Source organism: Vicugna pacos, unplaced genomic scaffold, assembly GCF_048564905.1.
Source record: "Vicugna pacos unplaced genomic scaffold, VicPac4 scaffold_113, whole genome shotgun sequence".
Classification (NCBI taxonomy): domain Eukaryota; kingdom Metazoa; phylum Chordata; class Mammalia; order Artiodactyla; family Camelidae; genus Vicugna; species Vicugna pacos.
The window spans coordinates 498966-526810 of NW_027328793.1; the positions used below are offsets into that span (position 1 = coordinate 498966).

Sequence of the window (27845 nt, forward strand, 5' to 3'; positions counted from 1 at the left end):
TTTTTGCATTATCTATACACTAGGTACTGTTGAGTGCTGACCATGTAATAGTTTTAAAGGTTTGGGTTATTTATCTATATTGAATTTTATAAAGTTTGTTCATACCATATACTTATTTCACTTCTAAAACTGTGCATTGTTTTTCACTCAAAATACTCTCATATGAAAGAGTGCCTTTGCCACTAGAACAAAGCCATACTAACATCACAGTGTTTAGAAATTCACACAATGTTATTTATCTTGACCTGTCTATTGAGGTTTTTTAATACATTTGTCTATATTGATTTTATATAGTGACAATCAGTTTATACTATTACTGTACAGCATTTTATACATTTATGCAAATTAACTTTTTGTGATATGTTTACATTGATACAAGGAAAATATTCCTTTATGAGTGATATTCATATATTATGACCTTTCATTATATAAATATATATAAAAATATAACTCAAAAGACACCTGCACCCCAATGTTCATAGCAGCACAATTTACAATAGCCAAGACATGCAAACAACCCAAATGTCCATCAACAGATGCCTGGATAAAGAAGCTTGGTTACATATATACAATGGAATACTACTCAGCCATGAAAAAGAATAAAATAATGCCTTTGCAGGAATATGGATGGACCTGAAGAATGTCATTCAAAGTGAATTGGACCGGAAAGAGAAAGAAAATGCCATATAACATCATTTATATGAGGAATCTAAATAATAATAATAATAATAATAATAATAATAATAATAATAATAATAATGACACAAAAGAACTACTTATTATTTATAACTAACATGAATTATTTCTTGAATATGTATAAGCACATTTGACTGTCCTTTATGATTGGATTACCGCATTCTGCTGATTCTTATTTTGTGTTTGGTTTTATTCTTTTGATAGCTATGTATGACTCCCAGTGGTTCTTTCTCCCTCCCGGTGATGGGACCACTGATGGCAGGAACCCCCGCACACCAGGGAGCCTCCAGGACTGGGGTCTTCCTTCCTTCATGTGGGTAGTGTCTTTCCCCTCCAACCCCATAGCAGCTGTCATCTGCAGGGACTGGGATCTTCCAACTGACATCTCATCCTAGTCAGGCTCCCCCTCCCCCACATACAGCCCAGCCCTAACCCTAGCCCTAGTCCTAACACTAACCCCTAACCCTAACCCCTACCCCAAGTCCTAACCCTAACCCAGACACTAGCCCTAACCCTAGCCTTAAGCAGAACCTCAAGCCAGAACGAGAACACAAACCCTAACCCTAAAACAAACCTTAACTTGACCCAACTGCTAACTCTAACCTTATGCTACTCCTGCTCCTCCTCCCCTCTAACCCTAACCCTTCTCCTCCTTCTCCCCTAACTCTAACCCCAACCCCTAACCCTAACCCCAAACCTATCCCTAAACTCTGGCTCTGGTCCTGACCCCTAACCTCTAAACCTAACCCTAACCCCTAAACCTAACCCTATCCCTACCCCTAGCCTTAACCCTAACGACTCCTCCTTCTCCCAAATCCTAACCTTAGCAGTAAGCCTAACCCTTAAACACTAACCCTAAAGCTACCCCTACCCCTAACCCCTAACCCCTCAGCCCTCACCTGAAATCCTAAGCCTAACCCCAAATCCCTTAACCTGATCCCGACCCCAACCCCAACACTAACATTAACCTTGAACACCAACCCCAACCACAACCCCAACACTAACCCAGAGCCTGCTCCTGCAGGAGGTCCAGGACTGGGTCCAGTTCCACCAGCCCTGCAGGGAGACCCTGTGCTTGCTTCTTGGTGTGAAGAGAGGGAGCCCCATCTTGGAGGTCCAGTTGGAAACTGGGCCTGGCCCGGGTCTGGGAGGCAGTAACGGGGAGAGGGAGGAGAGCAGGAGAAGTGGGGCCGAGGGGAATGGGGCCGAGGGAAGTGGGGCCGAGCGATGTGTCCCCGGCCCGGGCCAGTGATAGTCCTGGTTGAGTGCGTACCCGATTGCTGGTGGGGTGGTGGGGTGGTGGGGTGGGGGCATTGGGGATGGAGACCTGGCAGGGCGGGCAGGGCAGGCAGGGCGGGCCGGGGGGGCGGTCCCCTGCCCGGCCCCGCCCCTCCAGCCCGGTCCCGCCCTGCCCCACTGTCCAAGGGCGATACAGCAAGAGACCCCGCCCCAGCGTCCGCCTTGCGGGCGGGAGGAGGAGGGGCGCGCACGCGCAGACGCACAGACCCCGGAAACCGCGAAAAGCGTGTAGAAGCTGGGCGAGAGCCAGGTGCTCCCGAACCAGCTCCCGGAGGAGGAACGCGGCCTGGGGTCTGGGCTGCCGCGGGTCGTCGTCTCCGCTGCCGCCGCCAGGCAGCTAAGGGGGCGCTGGTGGGGGCGCGCAGGTCGGGGAGTCGGCGGGTGAGGCCTGGGCTGTGCCGTTGGGGAGGCGCACAGGGAGGGGTGCGTGGTGAGGTCCCGGCCGCGCTTCCCGTTAGGTCCCTGAGGCGGGTCCCGGCTCACCGTCCTGGTTCGTAGTGTACCCCGCCTCCCTACATTAGTAGCCCCTGAACGGCGCGTCTCCGCTGCCACTTATGCCGGGGTTTGCAGAAGCAGGTGCAGCTCCGGAAGGTGGGAGGGCTCCTGACGGCCCCGGAGCACCTGCGACCGGCTCTCAGACCGTGGCCTGCTCCCAGGGGGCGGGTGCGGTGCGGTCTCGGGGCCGCGGCGGCTGCGGCCGCGGGGGGATGGGGGCTGCCCGGTGCGAGCCCCTGGATGTGTGCCCTAGTCCCGCGCGGCCTGGACCCCGCCGGTCTTGCTTCCCCATGTTCATGGGGTGCACGTGTCGCAGGCAGCCTTCTCCTGGGAGGCGGGCGCGGTGCTGTCAAGTGGCAGTGGGGGGTGGGGGGTTGGGGGGCGGGGCCACTGAGACTCCCCCCCCCCAAGGGCGCGAGGTAACCGTTACCTGAAGTCACTATTGTTTTACTTTCCCAGGGGCTCCGGCGAAAGGATGAGGGGCGAGTTCCCATCCCGATCTCGGAAAAGCTCCCAAAACGGCAGCAGCGTGGCCACCCTGCCGCTGCCTCAGGCGGTCCACGAACCATTCAAACCGCCCGCGCCAAGAGGTACCCGGCGATCGCGATTGGCTGAGCCGGACCAGCGCCCCTGGGCGGGGCCGGCCCCCACGCGGCGGTCACGGGTCCCGCCCCCACGCAGCGGCCGTTCGCCCCCGCCCCGCTGGTGCGCATGCGCGCAGTCCCCACAGGAGAGAGTCTGCGCACACCCCCGGCCGGCCTTCGTCTCGCGCCGCGGCTCCGTCCCCTGTCTTCGGAGGCTTGTCGGCTCGGCGAGACAGCAAGAGCTGCGACAGGCAGGGGGCTGTGCGGACCCAAGGCGGCTGCGGTGGCGCTGGCCTGTGGAAAATGCCAGCAGGCGGCGCTTCGTTTCGTTGCTCCCCGCACCCCCACCCCGGAACCCCGTGCGACCGCCGGGGAACAGCCCGCCCACGCAGGGAGTACCGCAGCGAGACGCTTCGGCGGGAACGAGGCCGACGGCCGGCTGTGCCGGTTGCGTCCCTGAGGTGAGTACGGCGGCGGCGGCAGGTCGCGGGGCGCGGGGCGCTGGAAGGAGGGGGATGCGGCGGCTGCCGCCCCGGGTCCGCGCGGGGGGAGGGAGGCCCCGCGGGCCTCCGCGGGGCGGGGAGTGCGGGCGCCGGCACTCTGCGCGCCAGGGGCCATGGCTGTGGGCGCAGTTGAGCACCTCGGAGCCCTGGTTGCTCCCCACCCTGAGCACCCTGGAGCCCTTGTCGCTCCTCACCCTGGACACCCGGGAGCCCTTGTCGCTCCCCACCCTGAGCACCCCGGAGCCCTTTTCGCTCCCCACCTGGGTACCCAGGAGCCCTTGTCACTCCCCACGCTGGGCACCCCTGAGCCCTTGTCGCTTCCCACCTGGGCACCCCGGAGCCATTGTTGCTACCCACCTGGGTACCCAGGAGCCCTTGTCACTCCCCAACCTGGGTACCCCTGAGCCCTTGTCGCTTCCCACCTGGGCACCTCGGAGCCCTTGTGGCTCCCCACCCTGGGCACACCTGAGCCCTTATCGCTCTCCAACCTGGGCCCCAGGATTCCATTTTCGCTCCCCACCCTGTGCACCCCGGAGCCCTTGTCGCTCCCCACCGTGGGCACCCCGGAGCCCGTGACGCTCCCCACCATGGGCACCCAGGAGGCCTTGCCGCTCCCCACCCTGGGAACCCCGGAGGCCTTGCCTCTCCCTACCTTGGGCACTCCGGAGCCCTTGTCGCTCCCCACACTGGGTACCCCGGGGCCCTTGTCGCTCCGTACCCTTCCCGCGGCCCCAAAGTTGTGCCCCCGCTGCTTGGGCGCTCCGAGGATGGGCGCGGAAGCCTCAGTGGGGCTTAGCCCGCCACTGAGCCTGCCCCGCACCTGGACTCTTGAAGTCGCTCGCACCCTATGGGGCCAGAAGAGGCTGGTGCCCTTGCCTCCCGCCGCCCCACCCCACTGATCTGACTCCTGTATGATTTGGAAAAACTCCCATTCTCACAAGGTAGGTTCTTTTTCCATTTTAGGAAATTATAACTCTCCTTTGACAATTTTGTTTTCTAGCAGTTACTTTGATGTGACATAGGCATGATTTGATTGTTTGGAAAGGCTAAGCCAACCAAATTTATAGTGACATTTAGGTCCAAGGCCGAAAAAATCAGTTTCTTCCTAGCACCGATTATGCTGTGCGCGTGAAAAGCATAAAAGTAGCAAAGAGAGGCACCCTTCATTACAGATCTTTAGGTTGCTTAGTGGCTCCTTTGGCTAGCATAGGAGTTACAGAGAAATAGGAAAGACATCGCCTAATGTGTTTTGAAAGGTGGGTTTTTGTACAAGTGTTTACTCTGCCCTTCAAATTATTTCAGGATCCTTTTATGGAATATAAAATTGAGTGTGTAAATATGTATATTTGTGTATAACATATATTGTGTAGCATATACCTATGTATACGTCGAATAGAACATATATATATTCCATTCAATATATTATGGTAGTAAATAACGATGGGGAGAATTAGTTTTCTCAACAAAAATAGACTATGAGTAGCTTTGTTTCTGGAATAAGTGAAATAAGCTTTTCATCCTCAGTATCTTTGCTTTGAAAATGGGTGTGACTTCTGCTCGTTCCCAGCTCCGGTGTTCCTTCTAACCCTCTCTGTCTCTCAGCACCTGTCTTATCTCTCTCTCTCTGTTGCTCTCTCCGTCTGCTTCTCTGTGTTTCAGTCTCTCTGTGTCTTTTCCGGGATACATGTGCATGTATATTTACGTGCGTATCTGTGTATTTACGTGTTTGTATTGTTAGGGCCCATGGTAGGTCACTTCTCAAAATGGCTTGATGACATCCTGATTCTTTTCATGTTGCTGAAGTAAAAACTTCTTTGCAAGTTGTGCGAGCACATTGGTGGGGTCAGCTGTAAGGATCGGCACTGCCGGGGAAGGGCTGCTGAGCCTATGGCCCTGTGATGCATCCTGCACACTGTTACCCTGGAGAGGTGTGTCTGTTCTCTCGTTCCTCCGGGGGATCTGCTGGGGCCTCTGCCTCCTCACGTTGTCACCACGGCTGACTGAAACCAGGGTAAAGACCTGCCAGCGTCATGGTGACCAGTGCTGTCTCCACAGTGTGTCCGTCTGCCTGTGTCCTTCCCCGAGACGTTGAGCTCGTCTAATGCACACTGGCCACCTGCTGTGCCTCTCCTTGGAACTCCCCGTTTGTGTTGTGTTTGTTTAGAGCGCTGGGTTTCGAGAGGTTTTTGGACCCCGGGGATGTGTAGCCTTTCTCCAAGCTTGGGACCTCGCGGGTCGTGGAGTCTCTTTCCGGGTATATTTCTGGGCTTTTGCTGGTTTCTTGGTTTGTGTGCTTTTGTTTTTGCCCCAGGAAAAGCTAAGCATCTCCCTTCTGTCTTGTGGCTGTGGTGTCCCAGGGGGAAGAGCAGCGCCTCCCCCGAGGTTATGCAGAGAGTTACCGAAAGGGCTTCATTTTGCACATGACATCTTTAGCCCACCTGGATTTCCCTTTCAAATAATCAAAATGCGATTTCAGTTGAAAACAAAAGAAAACATCACCAGCCCCCGCTTAAGCCACGTGGGCAGGCACGCAAAGCCAGCTTTCCTGTGGCTTCATTGACAGGGAACACCCAGGAGAGGTAAAGACACCCAGAGGGGAAGAGGACTCGGGGCTATCAGGGGCTGGGGGGTGAGGGCGTGGGGGGCAGTGCGTGTTGTGGATCCAAGTTTTTACTTTGAAGAAGGGAATGGTGTGAGCCTGCATGGCAGTGATGGTCGCACGGCAATGTAAAGGCACCTAGTGCTCCTGAATTGCACAATTTCAGAGGGACAAAGTCTATATTTTATTAAAAGAAACTTAAAAAGCAATATAAAGGATGCCATAACCGATATGAAAGAAACAGAGGCAAGTGAAGGAAAACCAAACACAAATCACTTCAGGGGAATGGGAGTCAATGTCGGGTGCGGGAGGGGATTCATGGTGGGATTTTGAAGAAGAAGGTGCGGGTGGGCGCAGAGGGGGCTCAGCCCCAGGGGCTGCTGACGCCTGAACTGGCTGTCCGTGGCCCAGCGGTCCAGCTGCAGGTGCAGCATCTTCAGGAGCTTTGGAAGCAGCAGGAGCTGCGGGACCTTCAGGAGCAGCAGGAGATGCGGGACCTTCAGGAGTATCAGGAGCTGCAGGAGTTTAGGGATATGTTTGGGGTTAGGGTAGGTGTTTGTGTTAGGGTTAAGCGTTGGGGTTAGAGTTATGGGAGAATGAGGAGAAGGGTTAGGGTTAGAGGGGAGAAGAAACAGGAGTTGGATAAGGTTTGAGTTAGCAGTTGGGTCAAGTTAAGGTTTGATTTAGGGTTAGGGTTTGTGTCTCGTTCTAGTTTGAGGTTCTGGTTAAAGCTAGGGTTAGGGTTAAGGTTAGGGGCTGGGTTAGGGTTAGGACTTGGGGTAGGGATTAGGTTTAGGGGTTAGTGTTAGGACTAGGGCTAGGGCTAGGTCTGGGCTGTATGTGGGGGAGGGGGAGCCAGACAAGGATGAGATGTCAGTTGGAGGATCCCAGTCCCTGCAGATGACAGCAGCTATGGGGTTGGAGGGGAAAGACACTACCCACATGAAGGAAGGAAGACCCCAGTCCTGGAGGCTCCCTGGAGTGCTAGCCTTGCTTTCCAACATCAGCTGTAGCCTTCCTGGTCAGACCAACGTGATGTTCTCCTACGTGGTTCCCGGCTCAAGTGGCCAGCTCATCTTTGACTCAGGTTTTGAAAAGTACAGTGATGGGAGAATTCAGAATTTCTTGATTCTGCAGGCTGCCAATATTAACCACATGGATGTGGATTTTTTGCAGTCCCTGGGATATAGTGCTCTCCGTCTGTCTTCTGCTAAAGTGAAGGTAACAAATGCTGAGAACCCACATTATCGAAACATTAGGCATGGAGAGGGATAAGGATTTTGGGACTAAGGACAAATAAACTGTTCTTCACTAAGGATCTTGCATAGAGGAATACTAGTCTTATTCAGTCAAGATTGACAAGAGATGTGTTTTCATTCAATCAACAAGTATTTACTAAGTGCTATAGGCTCTTTGCTGAATGTCATTAGAGGTAAAAGGTTAAAGTCACTGCCCTTGGGTTGCCCACAGCTTAGCGATCCAGGTTTTCCATGACATAAATTCCTTCCAAAGACAGCTTGGAAGATGTTAGCTCCTCATGGTCACTCATTGTAAGAACCCATTATTTCTCTCTTTCTTTCACTCTCTCTCTTTCATGATTTTATTTATTTATTTGTTTGTTTGTTTATTTATTTATTTTAATTGACATATAGTCAATTTCCAATGTTGGGTCAGTTTCTGGTGTACAACATCATGTTTCATATACATACATCTATTCCTTTTCATATTCTTTTTTTGACATCAGTTACTGCAAGATATTTAATACAGCTTCGTATGCTATGTAGTAGAACCATGTTGTTTGTCTTTTTTGTATATAGTAGTTAGTATCTGCTGATCTCAAACTCCCAATTTATCCCTTCCCAACCCCTTCCCTACTCTGGTAACCGTAAGTTTGTAGGACCCATTGTTTTTGTAATCAGCCCCCTGAACCATCTTTAGTGACAGTTAATGGCTTGTTAGCATAACCCCCCTCCTCTCTTTTCTGCTGCCCCAGAACCATGCACCCACAGAAGTCACAGGGGTAAAAAGATCTCATATGACATCTATTAGGAAACGACCTCCCCAAACTTTGAAAGTTACATTGATTTTTTCCTTCCATCATGCATCCGATGGATTTATTTCTTAAAAAATGTAATTCACTTTTTAAATTCAGTTTTTCTATGAGTAAAGGTAACAGAGGTAAAGAACATTGTAAGACAATTTTTGGACGATATCTTTAAGTGAACACATTAAGCTGCTTCAAATTCTTTTTCAGCGGTGGGGGTGTGTGTGGGAGGACATGGAGGGCAAGTGAGTGTGTAATAAAGTAATAAATGAATGGGTAAAATGGAATAGAACAAGGTGAAAGGCTGGTTATAGCTTACCCTTGCATTTTTTAAGAAACGTGCGATTTACAGCATCCATCTTTTCCATTGCCCCTCCCCTCTGTCCTCCCTTCTTCTTCCTTCTCCCTGGTCCCTCTGTTCCTGCATCTCCCATACCCCCCTCTCATAAACAACAGGTCCTTTTAGTGTTTACAGACGTATTGGATGATGATTTAGAGAGACTGAAGGAAACGTCCCAGCTTCTCCGCAGCAAAGGTAAGTGCATGATTTTGTTCCTCCCACGGGGGCAGAGATGGTCTTTCAGATTCCGGAGGGCCCAGTGATCTCTGAGCCCCCGAAGGCTAAGCCAGGTAATTGGAGCTCAGTGCCCACGAGGCTGCTGCCCAGTTTCTGGCTTCGTATGAATCAGGGAGCTATTGAGGGCTGAGAGACCCCTGGGTCTCTCTGACTGAGACAGGGCTGACCAGTTACCAGTCCAGCATCTGGTTCAGAAGGTTGTGGGTACAACCCCTGCTTCGTGGGAAGTGGGTGCTCTCTGCTCTTTTGAGCTACCCAGGGGTCCAACCGTCTCTCTTTCCTAAACTCTAAAATCACCCTAAAGCTGCGTCTTACTTTTTCTACTGTCCTTCCTCCCTGATTCTTCTTTATCCATCTCCAAGGGCTGCTGCATACATACATGTATATGTACATATATATGTATATAATCAAAGTATAGTTAGTTTGCATTACTGTATTAGTTTCAGGTGTCCAACATAGTGATTTGATATTTTTGCAAATTATACTCCATTTAAATTTATTATAAAATATTGGTTATATTCCCTGTGCTGTACAATATATCCATGTAGCCTATTTATTTTATACATAATAGTTTGTATTTCTTAATTCCCTCCCCCAATTTGCCACTCCCCTCTTTCTCTCCACACTGGTAACCACTAGTGTGTTCTCTTTATGTTAGTCTCTTTCTGTTTTGTTATATTCATTTGTTTGTTTTATTTTTTAGGTTCCCCACATAAGTGATAAATAACATAGTCTTATCTTTATCTGATTTATTTCACTAAAAGTGATACCCTCCAGGTCCGACTATGTTGTTGCAAATGGCAAGATTTCATTCTTTCTATGACTGAGTAGTATACCTTTGAATATACAGTTGACCCTTGAACAACCGGGGGTTAGGGGCACCAACCCTGAGTACAGTTGAAGACTCATGTATAACTATATTATTGCAGAAAAATGTGTGACAGCTCAGTGGTACAGCTCAGTGTTATGGCTCAGTGTTACAGCTCAGTTGTGACAGCAGCCTGGATCCGGGTGAGAGACCAAGCAGCACTCGGAGAGTAGGAGAACTCAGGTTTATTATGCCAGCGGGCCCAGAGGAGTTAACACTCCAAGCTCTGGACCCCATCTGTAGGTTTACACAGGCTTTTAATAGGCTGTCAGTTTACACTTTGCAACATCATATGCAAATAAGATATAACAATAGTTGTCTAATTAGGATCAATCAGGAGGGAGAGAAAGAACCAATCAGGTGTAAGCTCCATGCAAATGAAGTACTACAAATGGACCAATCAGAAGTTAGGGAAATGGACCAATCAGGAATGAAGGAAATAACCAATCAGGAGTGAGCTCAGGGAACAAATAGAATTTTAGGGGTAAGTTCCACTTTCCTAGAAGTAAGCTGTTTCAGAGGCAAAAAGTGAGATAGAGCCACTGGGCCAGGAAACTGGATGGTGCTGGCAGGAGAGTAGTGGCCATGCCTGGGGGTCCTGCCGGTCTTTTTTATGGGGCTTCCCACCTCAATATAACCTCTGTATCCACAATTCATCCATAGTTGAATCCACAGATTCAATCAGCCACGCATCATGTAGGACTATAGTGGTTATATATTGAAAAAAATCCGCATGTTAGTGGACCCACGCAGTTCAAAGCCATGTTGTTCATAGGTCAACTGTATATACCACATCTTCTTTATCCATTCCTCTATTGATGGACATTTAGGTTGCTTCCATATCTTGGCTATTTAAAAAACTGCTTCTATGAACACTGGGTGCATGTATCTTTTTGAGTTAGTGCCTTCATTTTTGTTGGAAACATACCGAGGAGTGGAATTTCTGGATCATTTGTTAGTTCTGTATCTAGTTTTTTGAGAAACCTCCATATTATTTTCCATTGTGGCTGCATCAATTTACACTTCCACCAACAGTGTACAAAAGTTCCATTTTCTCTACATCCTTGCCAGTATGTTGTTTGTAGACTTTTTGATGATAGCCATTCTGACAGGTGTGAGGTTTTATTTTACTGTCATTTTCACTTGCATCTCTCTGATGATTAAGGATATTGAGCATCTTTCCCTGTGCCTGTTGGCCATCTGTATGTCTTCTTCGTAAAAAGGTCTATTCAGGTCTTCTGCCCATTTTTTGATTGAGTTGTATGTTTTTTCAATATAGAGTTTATGAGATGCTTATATGTTTTGAGTATTGACCCTTTATTGGTCATATCATTTGCAAATATTTCTCCCATTCAGTAGATTGCCTTGGTTTCGTTGATGGTTTCATTGATGGTTTCCTTTGCTGTGCAAAGCTTTTACATTTAATTAGATCATACTGTTTTTGCTTTTGTTTTCTTGCCAGATCCAAAAAATTATTGCTACAATTTATGTCAAAGAGTGTTTTGCCTGTTGTTTTTTGAAGTGTTTTATGGTTTTTGGTCTTACATTTAGGTCTTTAATCCATTTTGAGTTTATTTTTGAGGTTTATATGATGTGAGAAAATGTTCTAATTTCATTGTTTTACATGTAGCTGTTCAGTTTTCCCAGCACCACTTATTGAAGAGACTGTCTTTTCTCCATTGTATGTTTTTGCCTCCTTTGTCATAGATTAGTTGACCTTAGGTGTGTGGGTTTATTTATGATCTCTGTATTCTGTTTCATTGATCTCTGTGTCTGCTTTTGTGCCAGTATGTGTCTGTTTTGATTACTGTAGCTTTGTAATATAGTCTGAAGTCAGGGAGCATGTTACCTCCAGCTTTGTTATTTTTCTCTTAAGATTGCTTTAGCAAATCAGGGTCTTTCATGGTTCCATATAAATTTTAGGATCATTTGTTCTAGTTCTGTGAAAACTGTCATGGGTACTTTACTAAGGATTGCATTAAGTGGAATATTTTCTGACAATTTGCTTTCAACTAAATTTACTGCATAGATTTCCACTGAAAGTTTAAAACATTGCAACTTTTCTCGAAGGGAACTGGGAGTTCATGACAAAGGACTGCAAACTTTGCCTACGAGCTAGATCAGCAATTCCATTTCCAAGAATTTATTTTGAGGAGTAATTAAGAATTTGTATACAACTGTTAACCACAGGATTTTAAAGCAGTTTGTTTACCATAGCCAAGAGCTGATGTGTGTGCATGTGTGTGTGAATTTACTGTTTAAGTATTAACGGTAATATTTGTTTGGAAATTCTACTTGACTTCTGGTCAGATTTGAGAAATGTTCTTGTCACTATGTTTTCTGTTACATGGAAAAACCCAGATGATCTCTCAGTGTCTGCATCAGTAGGAGACTGTTGTTATTCTGCAATGACCACCTTCAAATCTCAGTGGCTTAAACTAGCAAGATTGTCTCCATCTTGTACTTCGTGCCCTTTCATCCATGCCTCTTTCTCATCAGTCGAGGACCCAGGCTGAAGGAGGGATCTGTTTCTGTGGGAGGGGAAAGAAAATGGGCTGAAGTGTGCACTGCTCTTAAAATTTCTCCCAGGGAGTGACCAGTGTCACCTCTGCTCATATTTCATTGGTCAGAGCCAGCCGTGCGGACAGTTGTAAATTTCATGAGATAGTATTTTTGCTGGTAAAGAATTGGGGCTTAATGAAAGCTTATAATTTCCCCCAAAAAGTGAAGTCTTACCTCGTCCTCTTCAGTAGAGGAACCAGAATATTTGTGAACAGCCCGCAAGATGGTCACAGAGTAAACCACAAGTCTACTTCAAGCATGGGGTTAAAGGATGTAACTTCATACTGTAACAGAGGAAAACTCTTTCAAATAGAAAACTGGGGCTATAAGAGCCCTGAGGGTCCTTTGTGGTTCCATGTAACTGTTTGACTTTCAGCTGCAGGGATTGAAAGATGTCAGACCAATTCTTCAAGAAGGCATGTCATGAGCTAGCTTTGATTTTAAAAGAAATGCAGTTTGAGACAAGATTGATGAGGCTGTAGGAGCGGTGATGGATATTGGGGCCCAAAGACAGACCATTCAAAAGATGTGCAAGGAAATCCCCCACCTGTTGGTGTTTTGAAGGATTCTCTGGACTCCTTACTATTGGCCTGGAAGGTGTGTATAAATTGGAGGAGGTCCAGGAGCTAGAATTTGGCAGAGGATTTGTGTATCATCAACCTCTCAGCATCACACTGCCATCCCTCCCGAGCATCTTACAGAAGCAACTTGTAAGTTGTTTTTAGATTTTAAATTAATTAATTACTTTTTTATTGAAGTATAGTCAGTTTACAATGTTGTGTCAATTTCTGGTGGTTGTTTGTTTTGACACCATCCTTCACCAGATCTGTACATTCTAATAACTTTAAAAACCTTGAGGGAATTTTGTTTCTTTAGTGTGTCATGTGACATAGGTTCATACAGATGAAAAAAAAATTTTACGTGATGTGGATTCTGTTTTCAGGACGCAATTGTAGAAAGAACGTGCTGCAATACATATGCAAAGTGTTTTGGAGACGACAGGCACAGAGGTGATGGTTGGAGCCCTGGGAGGAAGGTGAGGATTTGTTGGGGGGGTGTGTGGGAGAGAGATGACATTTCGTATCCACTGCACACCAGCCTGTGTTATGCCTTTAACATGCCTTTTTTAGTTCTGTGCTCTTTACAACCTATTTTACAGGTGTGAAATCGAGACTCAGAGAGGGAACACCACTTTCCCCAAAGTTGCATGGTTGCCAAGAGATATTTTGGGATTTAAGCCCCTATGTCTCCCTGACTCCAAGGCGTACTTCCTGTCCACCCTATTGTGCTGTCTACTTATATTTATTTTACAGACACTTTCCCTAACTGTAGGACTGAGTGGTAGGAAAAAGATCACTTCATGCTTTTCAGGGAGACTCTTGTTAGAAATGGTCCTCAGCTATCCAGGGACACAGGTTTCCATTCTCATGGGACGACAGCTTTAAGATGGGGGTATAATCACCAATTCACATGTAAGGTTGAATCACACCCATGGGCTTTCATGTTCTCTTGTTGTAAGGTTTCCCATGAGGTGGTTGAAATGAGCTCTTCCTGCCTTTGCAGATCAATCTTAATTTTGAACACTGTGTAATTACTTTTTGAAAAATAAATTATAATTATGCCCCAGCACTAGAATTTTCTTCCCTCTTGTTTTTCTTAAATATGGGATTGGAGGTTCAGAAAATCAAGCCTGGGAATCTCTTGACATGTTTTTTGGCAACTTGAGGACCATGCCTCAAAGGCCAAAGACGGGAGTGTCCTGAATTCTTGACTTCTCTGCTCAGAATTCAGTGCTTGGTCATGTTACTTTCATATCTTTGTTAATTACAAGGAGACTATGGTTCCCACATCTTGTTGACCAGGTTTTCGACTAAATAAAAACCTCTGGCTATAAAATGTTAAGCCAAACTTCCTTGACAGGAAATGGTTTGTGGGTTTAGTTATCTAAGAAGAGTAAAAAAAAAGAGACTAAACAGTTTAGTCACACAGAAATAAGCAACCATTTCTCATAAGTAATGCGGGCTGTAACACCTTTGTTTACTGATGTTTTGTAAAACCAGCTCAAAGCCCCCTTTAAAGTAATAGTCTTCCTGAAATGTTTAATTAGAAACTAGTTTTGACTTTGGTTTTCACAATAGCATGGCTTAAAAGATATTTTAGAAAAATAAAAATAGACTGGGGTCCCGGACTATGAAGACAAACAGGTATGCAAGTTTCACTCTAAGACAGGCCAACAGTGTCTCTACGTCTCTGTGTGTTACACTCCACATTTAGTAGAATCTCAGTAAAACGTCAACTCAGTGAAACAAGGGTATCTATTAGTAACCATTTTTATTTCACATAGATTTGAGAAATGAAGGATTAGGAGTCCAAAATATTTATTTTGATTTTTTCTCAGGGAGAGAGGGGTTTTGATGGATTATCTGGTCACCCTGGTGAAGAAGGTGGTCCTGTAAGTACTGAATCTGTTTTTCTCTTTGAGGGAGTATGGTAAATGGGTCATCTATTAGGAATACTTAATTGCATTAAGCCATCAAAGTTCTTCACATCCATGCCATTTAAGGTGGATTTAAAATATCTATATAAAAATAATCATCTGTTACAACAAATGTTTGGTGGACTGAGTTTGTAAAGATATAATCTCCAGAAGGTGTTTGGTGATGAAGTATGGTCATTTTGGTCTTCAGTCAGTGATTCTTGGACAACTGAAAATGTGCTCTGTGTCTGACAGGCATACATTGAAGAGCAGTTCTTAATCATGAGCTGAATAACAGGTAGCTTGTTACCATTAAGGAGACAGCCATGCTTGTAAGTGGTTTAACAGAATCAATTAAAGAACTAAGGCTGTTCTTACAACAAGATCACTCAGATGCCTTCCTGAGTGACTGAAAAGGTGATGGAGTTGTCATCACCTGCTGACAATTTGTATGTAACCCTGGACACATCCCTGGGCAAAGAAAGGTTACCATGTGATTGGCTGTGGAGAACAATGTGTGTCACAGAGACAGTTGTTAGCTTGGGGACTGGAATGTGGTTGGGACCATCTTTATTACATCATATAAATACTGAAAGGATTTTAAAAGCCCATCATTTTCAGTTAATTTTAGATGATGGGAAACCACTCACCCACAGGGGTCAATTTTAAATCTGACTTTTATATACTACTGTTTCTTACACTTTTTGGTCTCAAGATAGCTTTGCATTCTAAAAGATTATGGAGCTCGAAGAGCTTTTGTTGGTGTGGTATCTAGCTACTGATATTTACCATGTTAGAAATTAAAATCGAAGTAATTTAAAATCATTTATTTTCTTTCAAAATAATAAAAATAAACCCATAACATAAATCACATATTCCTTTATAAAAAATAACTATTTTCCCAAACAAAATACATTAGTGAGAAGAGTGGCATTCTTTTATGTGTTTTCAAATGTCTTTAATGTCTAGCTTATTAGAAGGCAGCTGGATTGTTATATCCACTTCTGTAGAGTCTGTTGTGATATCGCTTGCTTTGTGACCTCTTAAAAACTACTGTACACAGACATAGGGAACAAACTTATGGTTACCAAGGGGTAGAAGGGGTGGGGAGGGATAAATTTGTAGTTCAAAAATTGCATCTCTTGGGGAGCGATGGAAGTGTTAGCTGTCTTGATTGTGGTCATGGTTTCATGGGTGTACACATCTATCAAAATTCATCAAATTGTACATCTGAAATATGTGTAGTTTACTGTACAGAAATTATACCACAATAAAGTTTTTTAAAACTCTGCTGCACATTTGGGAAAGAATATGAATGAAAAAGGAAAAGATAGCATTTTAGTGTAATTGGGAAAAAAGGTTTAACTTTGTGAGCATCACCTCCCAAAGGGTCTTGGGGGCCTGAGGGGTCTTTGGGCCAAACTTTTCACACTCCTGGTATACACAAGCATTAGTGTTTTAATTGCCCCAGTTAGAGTAGTCTGTTGATTATTAGAATCTTTAGGTTGCCTGAGCTTGGAAAGGAAGCAGAAATTAGAGAAAAATGTAGCCACTGAGATTTGTGTAAGCCCACCCTTTTCTTTGGTGGTGTTTGTGGGAGAATCACTCCACTTTCCTCTTTATTTTGCTTCAGTAAGCGTAGTCTCAGATGTTAGAAATATGTTCAGAAATGTGAATTGTGAGCTTACATGATTTTGCTGAGCAGTAGTGAAATTATTTCTTCCTGTTTTTAAGATGTTTTAAAATGTCTTTTAAGTGTTATTTTTTCTGCTTGGCCTCTGGCTTCATAATATGCCTGATCAAAGTTAAGAGAATAACTTAAGGTCTGACTAGCCCATTAGGACCACTGACGCCAATTTCAGACAACTTGGATAAGCCAGCAATGCCTGTCTAGGGTGGAGGATGATTTTGTCCCCTTTCTCTGCTGTCTCAACATCTCAAAACCAACATATCTTATAAAGACCGTCTAGTACAGAGCTAGAAATAGAATGTGAGCAACGTATGTAATTTTATATAATGAAAAATTTTTAGTAGCAAACAAAAAATTTAAAAAAACAGGCAAAGTTAACTTTATTAGCATATTTTATTTAACCCAGTATATCCAAGATGTAATCATTTCAACATGTAATTAATATAAATATTGATGAGATAATTTATTTTTAAAAATATGCTACTTCATAATCCAGTGTGTATCTGCATTTAGAGCTCAATTGGACTAGACACATTTTAAGGTCTCAGCAGCCACCTGTGGTTACTGATTGTGACACTGCCTTCTGTAGGACTCATTCTTTTTTTGTTTCATTTCTCACAAGAGAGGTGACTTCAAACTACATCACCCTCTGAGTGGCTTTTTTTTTTTTTAATTGAAGTATAGTCAGTTACAGTGTGTCAATTTCTGGTGTACAGCATGTTTCAGTCATACATATACATACATACATTCATTTTCATACTCTTTCATTATAGGTTACCACAAGATAGTGACTACAGTTCCCTGTGCTGTACAGTAGAAACTTGTTGCTTATTTTATATATAGTATCTACAAATTTTGAACTCCCAATGAATAGCTTTTTTAAAAATTGAGGTATAGTAGGTTTACAATGTTGTGTTAATTTCTGGTGTATAGCATATTGATTTGGTTATACACATACATATATATTATTTTTCACATTCTTTTTCACTATAGGCTATGACAAGGTATTGAATATAGCTCTATGTACTATACAGTAGGACTTTGTTGTTTATCTATTTGATGTATAGTAGTTGGTATCTGCAAATCCTGAACTCCCAATTTATCCGTCCTCACTCCCATTCCCCTGGGTAACCATAAGTTTGTTTTCTGTGCCTGTGAGTGTCTCTGTTTTGTAGATAAGTTCATTTGTGTCATTTTTAAAAGATTCCACATATAAGTGATATCATGTGGTATTTCTCTTTCTCTTCCTGGCTTACTTCACCTAGTATAACAATGGCTTTTAATGTCACTTCTCCGCAAAGCAGATCAGGCTGGTCTCCTCTATGGCAGAGACAGCTCTTGCTGGTTGACAGGTTTCAGAATCTGCCCAGAATTCATAGGTTCAAGAACGTTCAAAGTGTAGGAAGACAGATAATTAACTCATTGTTCCTATTATCTTTCCATCCCTGTTCCCACTTCCCAAATAGCAACAACAACAAACCCAGACACAACCCTTAGTGTTGCAGAACAGCAGTCACCCTCTAGGGCTCTGTGGGTGATGAAGCTGAGAGGGGAACAGTGGGCAGTCCTATGCTGGGTGTCTAGGGTCTCAGCTGGGCTGGAGGACCCGAGGTGACTTCCTTTCCCTGCCCTGGTGAGCTTCGAATGCGAAAGGGCAGGTAGAGGTGGTCCTGCAAGGCTGCTGGGTCTCACAGGGAGTGGCAGACTTGAGAGGGAGCAACCAAGGGATCAGCCTGAAGCCACCGGGCTCTGAGCATGCTCAGAAGTCAGGTGGTAACTTGCCGACCACAGTCTGCTGGGTCCAAGGGCATCACTAAGGCCTGACCAGATTCAAAAGAAGGTGGGCGATCAGAACCCTCGTCTTGAGACGGGAGTGCAAGGTCACGTGCATGGCAGGAGAACTTGGAGCTTTTGGTGTGGCCATCCTTGGAAAGCACAATTGGTCAGAATCACGGATTCAATGTATTTTCAAAATTTACCTACTGTGAGATGGTGGTTTAAATATGAACTGGTCACACATGAAGGCTTCATTAGATAGTACAAAAGTCAGGTTATCTACGGTCACAAAAAATAGTTACGTAAGAAAACCGGCATGCCGCGAGGCAAGGCACGCCTTCTCGCAAGAAACTGGCACCTGGCTCTTGGCATCTGCCCACCCTTCCACAGGCATCGCCCTCTTCCTCTTGGAACTTCAGCTTCCTGCCTCTTGAAGTGTACAGACTGTGTTGTTTCCTCATCTGTGTGGTAGGATAGCCCTACCTGCATCCTAGGTGTGTGGACTAAATGAGCCAAGGTGGGAAACGCACTTGGAACAGCGTCCAGCAGGGAGCAAATGCTGTTACTGTTGGTGGTGCTTTTCCGGCTGCTGTCTGACTTGAACGTCCAACCCTGCGACCAGGACGCATCCTCTGAGTGAGCGCGGGGCTCGTCCAACTGGCCTTTCCTCCGAGCAAGCTTCCTCCAGGGCCAGCACCAGGACACCTTGCTGCAGCCCATTGGCCACGGGTGGGGGAGGATTGATCACCGCACCCGGGGGAGGATTGGTCACCGCACCCAGGGGAGAACATCATTAAGACACACAACAAGGGGCGCAGATAGTGGGGTGAGCATCCCTGGGACCAGCAGTGCCGCTGGAAACCAACTAAAAGCTCTAACAGTAAACAGCATTTATGACTTTTAACGGCAGCAAGAAGCATCACAGACAACGTGGCAGTAAATGACTAAAAGCAGGCGCGAACGTGATGAAAGTTTAATGGAAAACACAAAGGAGACTGGGTAATGGGTCCAAATGGAGTCACCCACCATTTTCGTGGATGGGAGATTCAGCGTGGGAGAGTCCAGGCTCTGTCAGGCGGAACTGTAGTTCAGTGTGGTGCCAGTATGGAGTCAGTGGGCGTGACTTGGTCCTGCTGTTGGGCTGAGTGATGCTGGTGTGTTGGGGAGCCTGCCTCACAGATCACGGGGACAGCCCTTAGCGTGGTGTTTAAAAACAGAGCAAGGGCTCTAAGAAAGGACTTCAGTGCATATGAAGATTAGTGTGACGTAGGATTAATACCTGGCGCGGGACAAGTGGTCCTTCATGGGGTGTAAGAGGAGAGAGCGCTTCACCCCACACAGACCAGAGTTGCTGCAGATGCAAGAGCCAATCGTGAGCGTTTAGTTATGAAAGTTCGAGTAGTAACAGAAGTCATATGGAAACAACACATAGTTTGTTACTGTTTTTATTGAAGTACTGTCAGTGACAAATGTGCCAATTTCTGGTGTAGAGCACAATGTTCCAGTCATGCATACATACATAGATTTGTTTTCATATTCTCTTTCATTAAAGGTTATTATAAAGATATTGAATAGTTTCCTGCACTATACAGAAGAAACTTGTTTTTCAATCTATTTATATATATTAGTTAATAATCACAAATCTCAAATTCGCAAATTTATCCCTTCCCACTCCCTTTTCCTGGTAACCATAAGATTATTTACTGTATCTGTGAGTCTTTCTGTTTTGTAGATGAGTTTATAGTGTCCTCTTTTTTCTTTTTTTTAGATTCCACATATAAGTGATATCATATGGTATTTTTATTTCTTTTTCTGTCTTACTTCACTTAGAATGACAATCTCTAGATCCATCCATGTTGCAGCAAATGGCATTATTTTATTCTTTTTTATGGTTAAGTAGTATTTCATTGTATAAATATACCATAGCTTCTTTATCCAGCCCTCTGTCAATGGACATTTAAGTTGCTTCCAAGTCTTGGCAACAATTGATAGTTTTGACTCCAAATTTAAGAGTTGCATTTAAGGACAGACACCATGGATAAAGTTAGAAGGACGAGCATCACATAGAGAGAGAAATGTACCAGTTAAACAGTGCAAATATATCTGGAACACACAGAAATGTTCTATAAATTAGTAAGAGGTAGAAATTCAATAGAAAGTGGACAATGGATAAACTAGTAATTTGCAGAAAAAGAAATGCAAATGGAAAATAAGTACCCAAGAAGAGGTTTGACTTTGTAAAAATACAGGAAAATGAAAATAAGAACATATTCTATTTATGCTAGCCTGATTGAAAAAATGTAAAAGATTGATAATATCTGGGGCAGGGAAGTGGCCACTCTCATCACTGTTGATTGCAAGACACCTGTTTTTTTGCAGGATAATTTGGAAGAATTTATCAAAAATTAAACAATGCCTGTTTTTTGACCAGCAAACCCACTATTAAAAAGCCATGTATAGCTCTCCAAGACTTCAGACAATACTATAGAGCTACAGTCATCAAGACAGCATGGTATTGGTACAAAAACAGACATATGGACCAATGGAACAGAATAGAAAGCCCAGAAATGAACCCACAAACTTTTGGTCAACTAATCTTTGACAAAGGAGGCAAGAATATACAATGGAATAAAGACAGTCTCTTCAGCAAATGGTGTTGGGAACACTGGACAGCAGCATGTAAAGCAATGAAGCTAGAACACTCCCTTATACCATATACAAAAATCAACTCAAAATGGATCAAAGACTTAAACATAAGACAAGATACAGTAAACCTCCTAGAAGAAAATATAGGCAAAACATTATCTGACATACATCTCAAAAATGTTCTCCTAGAACAGTTTACTCAAGCAATAGAAATAAAAGCAAGAATCAACAAAGGGGACCTAATGAAACTTACAAGCTTCTGCATAGCAAAGGAAACCATAAGTAAAACAAAATGAATGGGAGAAAATTTTTGCAAATGATGAAACCAACAAAGGCTTGATCTCTAGAATATATAAGCAGCTCATACAACATAATAAGAAAAAAGCAAACAACGCAATCCAAAAATGGGCAAAAGACTTAAAGAAGCAATTCTCCAAGGAAGACATACAAATGATCAATAGGCACATGAAAAAATGCTCAATATCACTAATTATCAGAGAAATACAAATCAAAACTACAATTAGGTATCACCTCACACCAGTCAGAATGGCCATCATTCAAAAGTTCACGAATGACAAATGCTGGAGGGGCTGTGGAGGAAAGGGAACCCTCCTACACTGCTGGTGGGAATGCAGTTTGGTGCAGCCACTGTGGAAAACAGTATGGAGATTCCTCAAAAGACTAGGAATAGACTTACCATATGACCAAGGAATCCCACTCCTGGGCATGTATCCAGAAGGAACCCTACTTCAGGATGACACCTGCACCTCAATGTTCATAGCAGCACTATTTACAATAGCCAAGACATGGAGACAGCCTAAATGTCCATCAACAGATGACTGGATAAAGAAGAAGTGGTATATTTATACAATGGAACACTACTCAGCCATAAAAACTGACAACATAACACCATTTGTAGCGACATAGATGTCCCTGGAGAATGTCATTCTAAGTGAAGTAAGCCAGAAAGAGAAAGAAAAATACCATATGAGATCGCTCATATATAGAACCCCCCTCAAAAGAACATAAATACAAAACAGAAACAGACTCATAGACATAGAATACAAACTTGTGGTTGCCAAGAGGGTGAGGGGTGGGAAGGGACAGACTGGGAGTTCAAAATCTGTACTGACAGGCATATGCAGAATAGATAAACAAGACTATACTGTATAGCACAGGGAAATATACACAAGCTCTTGTGGTAGCTCACACACAAAAAAAAGTGACAGTGAATATATGTATGTTCATGTAGAACTGAAATATTGTGTTCTACACTGGAATTTGACACAACATTGTAAAATGACTATAACTCAAAAAAATGTTAAAAAAAAAAGCATGTATAGTGGCTATTGGGGTAAGTGGAACAAGTCATGCAGAGAAAGACAAATACTGCTTTAGCTCACTTATATGTGGAATCTAAAGAAAGAGAGAAGGAAAGAAAAAGAACGAACTAAACTCATAGAAAAAGAGATGAGACTTGGTTACCAGCGGGGTGGGGGAAGGGGACCTGGAGGAAGGTGGCCAAAAGGTACAAACTGCCAGGTGTGAGGTAAGTGCATGCTAGGGGAATAATGGGCCACGTGTGACTCCCGTTACCACTGCTGTGTGATCCACGGGAAAGTTGTCAAGAGAGTCAACGTTGAGTTCTCATCACAAGGCAAAGAGCGTGTTCCCTTATCTTTTGTCTTTGTGTCTGTATGGGATGGTGGGTGTTGACTGAGCCCTCCTTTCACAGCGGGTGGAAGTCAGAAACCTGCATCTGCTGCGTGAGGGTGGGCTGGGAAAGCAGATAGGGAAGAAATAAGAAAATCCATGTGTGAAGATGTGTGTACTAGTGTGATTACTTACCAGCAAACAGTGGGGAGCAGTCTAGACCTTTCCTCCTGGAGACCTGGATACGGAAGTTGTGGTGCCTGGAAGCCAGCTTTTTGGCTGGCAGTGAAATGTCACGATTACACAAAGTGTACATGTTATATAGAAGTTCCTTATAGGGCCTTAATGTTTAGACTCTCTCTACCCATAGAGGATGGAAGCTGTGGTCAGTGCGGGGAGAGAACGCGGGCTGCAGCGGACAGAAGGAGAACCAAGAACCCGGGGAAGCACCTCCAGGCAGAAGCGCCCTGAGAGCGGTGGACTGAGCCCAGCCCGGGGGGGGGGGGGGGAACGCGCCTGGAACGCGGCACTCCTCCCGCTCCCCGCGCGCACGCCCTGCCCTCTCGCCTGGACGGTTGCGGGAGCCCCCCCACCACGCACAGCGGTCAGAAGGGCCCAGATGGAATCTGTCTGGTGGTGACCCTCGCCCCTCCCCTGCTCAGGGATGCTGGTTTCACCTCGAGGAGAAGGAAACCTGGTGAGGCCCCTCCGGGGCCGCACCGGGGGACCGCACCCACCCTCGGGCTCCGACGGCCTCAGCCCACCGGGATGTTCTGGGACGACACAGGCTTCTCCCGCCTCGTGGGCCGGGCTGGCTGTCCCTCTGCCTGGACGGCTCCTTCCTCACCTCCTTCAAGCTTGTTCTCCGACGTCACTGCCCACAAGAGGCCTCCAGGTGACAGTCTGCACCGCCCTTCATGTCCGGGAGCCCTGCGTCCTGTCTCTGCAACTCTTATAAATCTAAAATTATTTCAAAGTAAAACGTTTAAAACACACACACACACACACACAAACACAACCAGCTCACGTTTGTTGGGAGCTTTGTATGTGTTAGTTGCATGGCTACACGTGCGTATGTTTTCTCTTCTTATCTCATCCACAAAATAATTTGCTTTTCTTCATCTTATTCCCTTTTCTCATAGAATAACTTGCACCAGCCCAGCATTCGAAAAGCTTTGTTGATGTAATTCTCTCCACTATCCTGATTTTAATCAATAGCTTTAAGCAGCCCCTGTGAGCAATCGATCATCGATTTTTAAATGCAGTAGAACTTAATTCCTAATGAGAAACACAGGGAGCCCAAATTGCCCTCTCAAAACAATTTAGCCTATTGCCCATCATAAAGCAATTTCCATTTCTTATGAGAACATCCTGGAGCTGTTCTGCCCAATTAGAAAACAGGATCTATTAGGGATGCAGGTGAATTGAACAACTATTTACTTACAATATTTAACTTAGTTACAGCTGCAGTTCCATGGTACCCAGGGTCCATCCTGGGAAAGGGTCCTGATTCAGCCTGTCCTGGGTTCTGCCACTTACCTGTATCAATTTGGGGGATGAGTCTACTCTCCAGGTCTCAGTCTCTCTATCTGGAAAATGGGCACAGTGTAAGCCCCTCCATGTAGGGATGTTGTGAAGGTTGGTGAAGTGACACATAAGAAGCCTATGTGCACTGGGCACTCCAGTGGCCCCTGCTGGGTTTCTGATTTCCCCTGAGACACCTCCTGGGGGCCGGATCCACAGCTGGAGGAAGGATGAGGCCCAGCCCTGGAAATTCTTTTTTTTCCTCATATTTTATCAAGCCGTTTTTTTCAAAACTCTTCCCATGTAATTTCTTTCTTAATTTATTGAAGTATATTTATTCTTTTTTTATTGAAGTATAGTTGATGTACAATATTATATGTTACAGGTGTACAATATAGTGATTCACAATTTTTAAAAGTTATGCTCCATTTATAGTTACTATAAAATATTGACCATATTCCCTGTTTTGTGCAACATATCTTTGTAGCTCATTCCATGTAATTTCTATATTTCTTTGGCATTCCTGGAGCCACTTTCTGGAAGCATCGCACCAGGTTTTCTAGAGTATATTGTGTTCACTTCTAAATGTTTTTCAGATAAACCACTTTTAAGTCTATTTATGAAATCTCACTGCAAATTTTACTTCTGGCTTCAAAAACCTGTTGCCTCATTTTTCTTGTGAGAGTATTTTTAGGCACTCAGGAATGTAATTACAAATTCTGCTGTTTGTAAAAGTGATTTTTAAAAGTCCTGTTTCATGGTCTAACATTTGAAATTGTGAGGTCTCACCCTCAAATATAATAAATAATCTCTGTCAGATTTCTTTATCTCCTTTCTTCTTTAACTGATCTGGTAGGTGACTTCCATAAACATCCCATAAATATCTCAAATTACCTCTGACTGGGTGTCAATCCTACGCTGTTCAAAGCCAAGTAATGGAGAGAGGGCTCTGAAATACGGGAGACTTTGTGAAGACTCAAATTAAGGATACTCTTTTTTTCCCTGAGGACTGATTTTGAAAAAAACAGATACCTAATCATGTAGATACAACAACTGGAACTTTAGAAATTATAAATAGAAGTCATAGGAGTGGGTCTTTTCCTTTTTCATCATGTTTCTTTTTAATTTTTAAGTGTAGTAAAACACAGGTAACGTAAACTTGATGGTCCTAACTGCTTCTAAGTGTGACGCTCAGTGACGTCAGGTACATTCATGTTGTGTGGCCCCTCCCCCCACCCATCTCCAGAACTCTTCCATCTTGCAAACTGGAACTCCGTACCCATTAACACTACCTTCCCGTTCCCCTCTCCCCCAGCCCCTAGCCACCACTGTTCTACTTTCTGTCTCTATGAATTTGACTACTCCACATGTCTCTTTAAGTAGAATCACACCGTATTTGTCTTTTTGGCTTATTTCACACAGCATAATGTCCTCAAGTTTCATCCATGTTGTAGCATGCCAGAATCTCCTTCCTTTTCAAGGCTGAATAATATTCCTTGGTATCTGTATGTCCCCTTTTGTGTCTCCATCCATCCATCAATGGACACTTGGGTTGCTTCCACCTTTTGGCTGTTGTGAATGATTACTGTGTTTGTGGGTATGCAGAGATCTCTTTGAGACTCAGCTTTCAATTCTTTAGGGGTGTATATTCCAAAAGTGGAATTGTTGGCTTAAGTGGTAATTCTGTTTTTACTTTTTTTTTGAGAAACTACAATACTGTTTTCCATAGCAGCTATATTCTTTTCTATTTCCACCCCAAATGCATTGGGGTTCCAACTTCTTCACATCCTTGCCAACATTTGTTTTTGTTTGTTTCTTGCTAATAGCCATCCTGAGTGAGTTTTTAGAAATTTTTTTATTTTTTATTTCCAAGATTAACTTACTTACTTACTTTATTTATTTATTCATTTTATTGGTGTAGAGTTGATTTACAATGTTGTGTTAGTTTCTAGTGCACAGCATAGTGATACACCTATATATATATATATGTTCTTTTTGGTATTCTTTTTCATTAGAGGTTATTACAAAGTATTGAATAAAGTTCCCTGGGTTATTCAGTAGGACATTATTGTTTGTTTATTTTATAGATAGTAGTTTATATCTGCTAATCCCAAACTCCTAATTTATCCTTCCCCCCTTTCCCCTTTGATAACCGTAAGTTTGTTTTCTATGTTTATGAGTCTCTGAGTCTCTTTCTGTTTTGTAAGTAAGTTCATTTGTATCATTTTTTTAAATATTCTGAATGGGTTTATTTTTAACGTTTTGTTAAAAATAAAACTAAGAATTTTTCCTCAGTGTCCTTGCTTTATTAGGGATGTGTGTTTTATATATAACAATTATTTTCTAATAAAGATGACAACCATTTATTCATGATTGATGACACTGGATAGTGCAATGTAAACCAGCAGATCTGTGAGGGTTACGTTTTCCAGATGAAGCTTAAACACCATATATTGAACGTAAAAATTCTTATAGGCTAGGAAGAAAGAGGAGAACAGACATTTATTTGGCACCTCCTGTGTGTTAGGCTCTGCATTAGGCACTTTGTGTATATTTTGACACAACCTTCATCACAACTCTACTGATATGTGTTAATACTTTCATTATGTATATTCAGAAATAGAAACTCAGAGAGAGTAAGTGACTTGCTAAGGTCAGGTAGACAGCATTGCAGGTGTGTCCAAACCCATGTCTTGTGTTGTGCTCTGCTATCACTTGCAGTCTGTTAGGCATAAAGCACCTCATTTGTCCAATCCATGTGGTTTGTGACATCCTTTCAATACAATAGCTCATGCGTTCAATACAACAATCCTATGAGTGGTTAGAATCCATGTTATCCAGATCCATATTTTTTTTTTTTGCCAGTGGAAGAAATTGTAATTCACAGAGTCATGTGCTCACAAAACTTGCTGGAGGCAGAGCTGGGACTCAAACCCAGGTCCTTTCATTCCAGATCCGGAGGACCTCTCACTTTACCGTGATCCCTTTTGCTGTCCTGGGCAGCTCACACAGGGAAGTCATCCAGCCTTGTTAAGAGAAAGTTAGATATTACATTTTGTAGACCCTCTTTTTGATGAAAGGTCTTGGGATGTATAGTGCTTTCTAATTTATATTTGATCAACTTAGTAAAAGGCCTGACATCTCCCATTCCATTCCTTATTCAATACCTAGATCAAAAGGTTACGTTCGTTAACATAATTCAGGGAATCATTCTTCAAATCCTGATTGGATGTTACTGTGTGCCAGACGCTGTACTTAGGGCTGGAAATCCAGAGATAAATAAATGAGACATTGTCCTTGTCTCCAGGAAGCTCACAATATACCAGGAATATAACACAAAAACATAATAACAAGCAATATAACAGTAAAAGCTTCTCAGGAGAGGACGTATGACCTATGATCTACACCTTAGACAGAGGCTGGATTTCATCTAGAAAAGAAAGAGTTAAATAGTGGTTTATTCTTTGTGGAGCCATGAGGAAACCTTCATCCAGTTTTAGCTGCCTGAAGGAAATGTTCAGAGACAACTTCTGTTTGATTTGAATGCTTAAGTTTTTGCTCATGTGCCTTGACTGAATTGATTGAACATAGAGAGAGTTCAGATTCGTGTGATTTGGAGTCATCAGTGTGGGCAGTTGATGGGTGAACATTCTGATTGCCTTGCAGGTCATCCAACCACGTCTTTGAGGATGTAAAAGTGATTGCAAGGACCATGTTGTTATTTTACCCGTTCTGACAGTTGCTCATTGCTGGCTGGAATTGGTTGGATGGGGACAGAGGTTGTTGCTTGACTGTCTCCATGTGTATCTTTACTCCACAGGGAGAAAGAGGTCCCCAAAGTCTTCCTGGACTC

At 44.0% G+C, this 27845-nt stretch overlaps 1 long non-coding RNA gene across 1 annotated transcript; it reads left to right on the forward strand.

Annotated features, from left to right (window-relative positions):
- The first annotated feature begins 3443 nt into the window (after positions 1-3443).
- Positions 3444-21969, forward strand: LOC140694954 (uncharacterized). Its single transcript, XR_012070609.1, has 6 exons — positions 3444-3535; positions 8677-8755; positions 12792-12937; positions 13171-13263; positions 14626-14679; positions 20549-21969. It is a non-coding gene; the product is annotated as an uncharacterized lncRNA (long non-coding RNA).
- The last annotated feature ends 5876 nt before the right edge of the window (positions 21970-27845 follow it).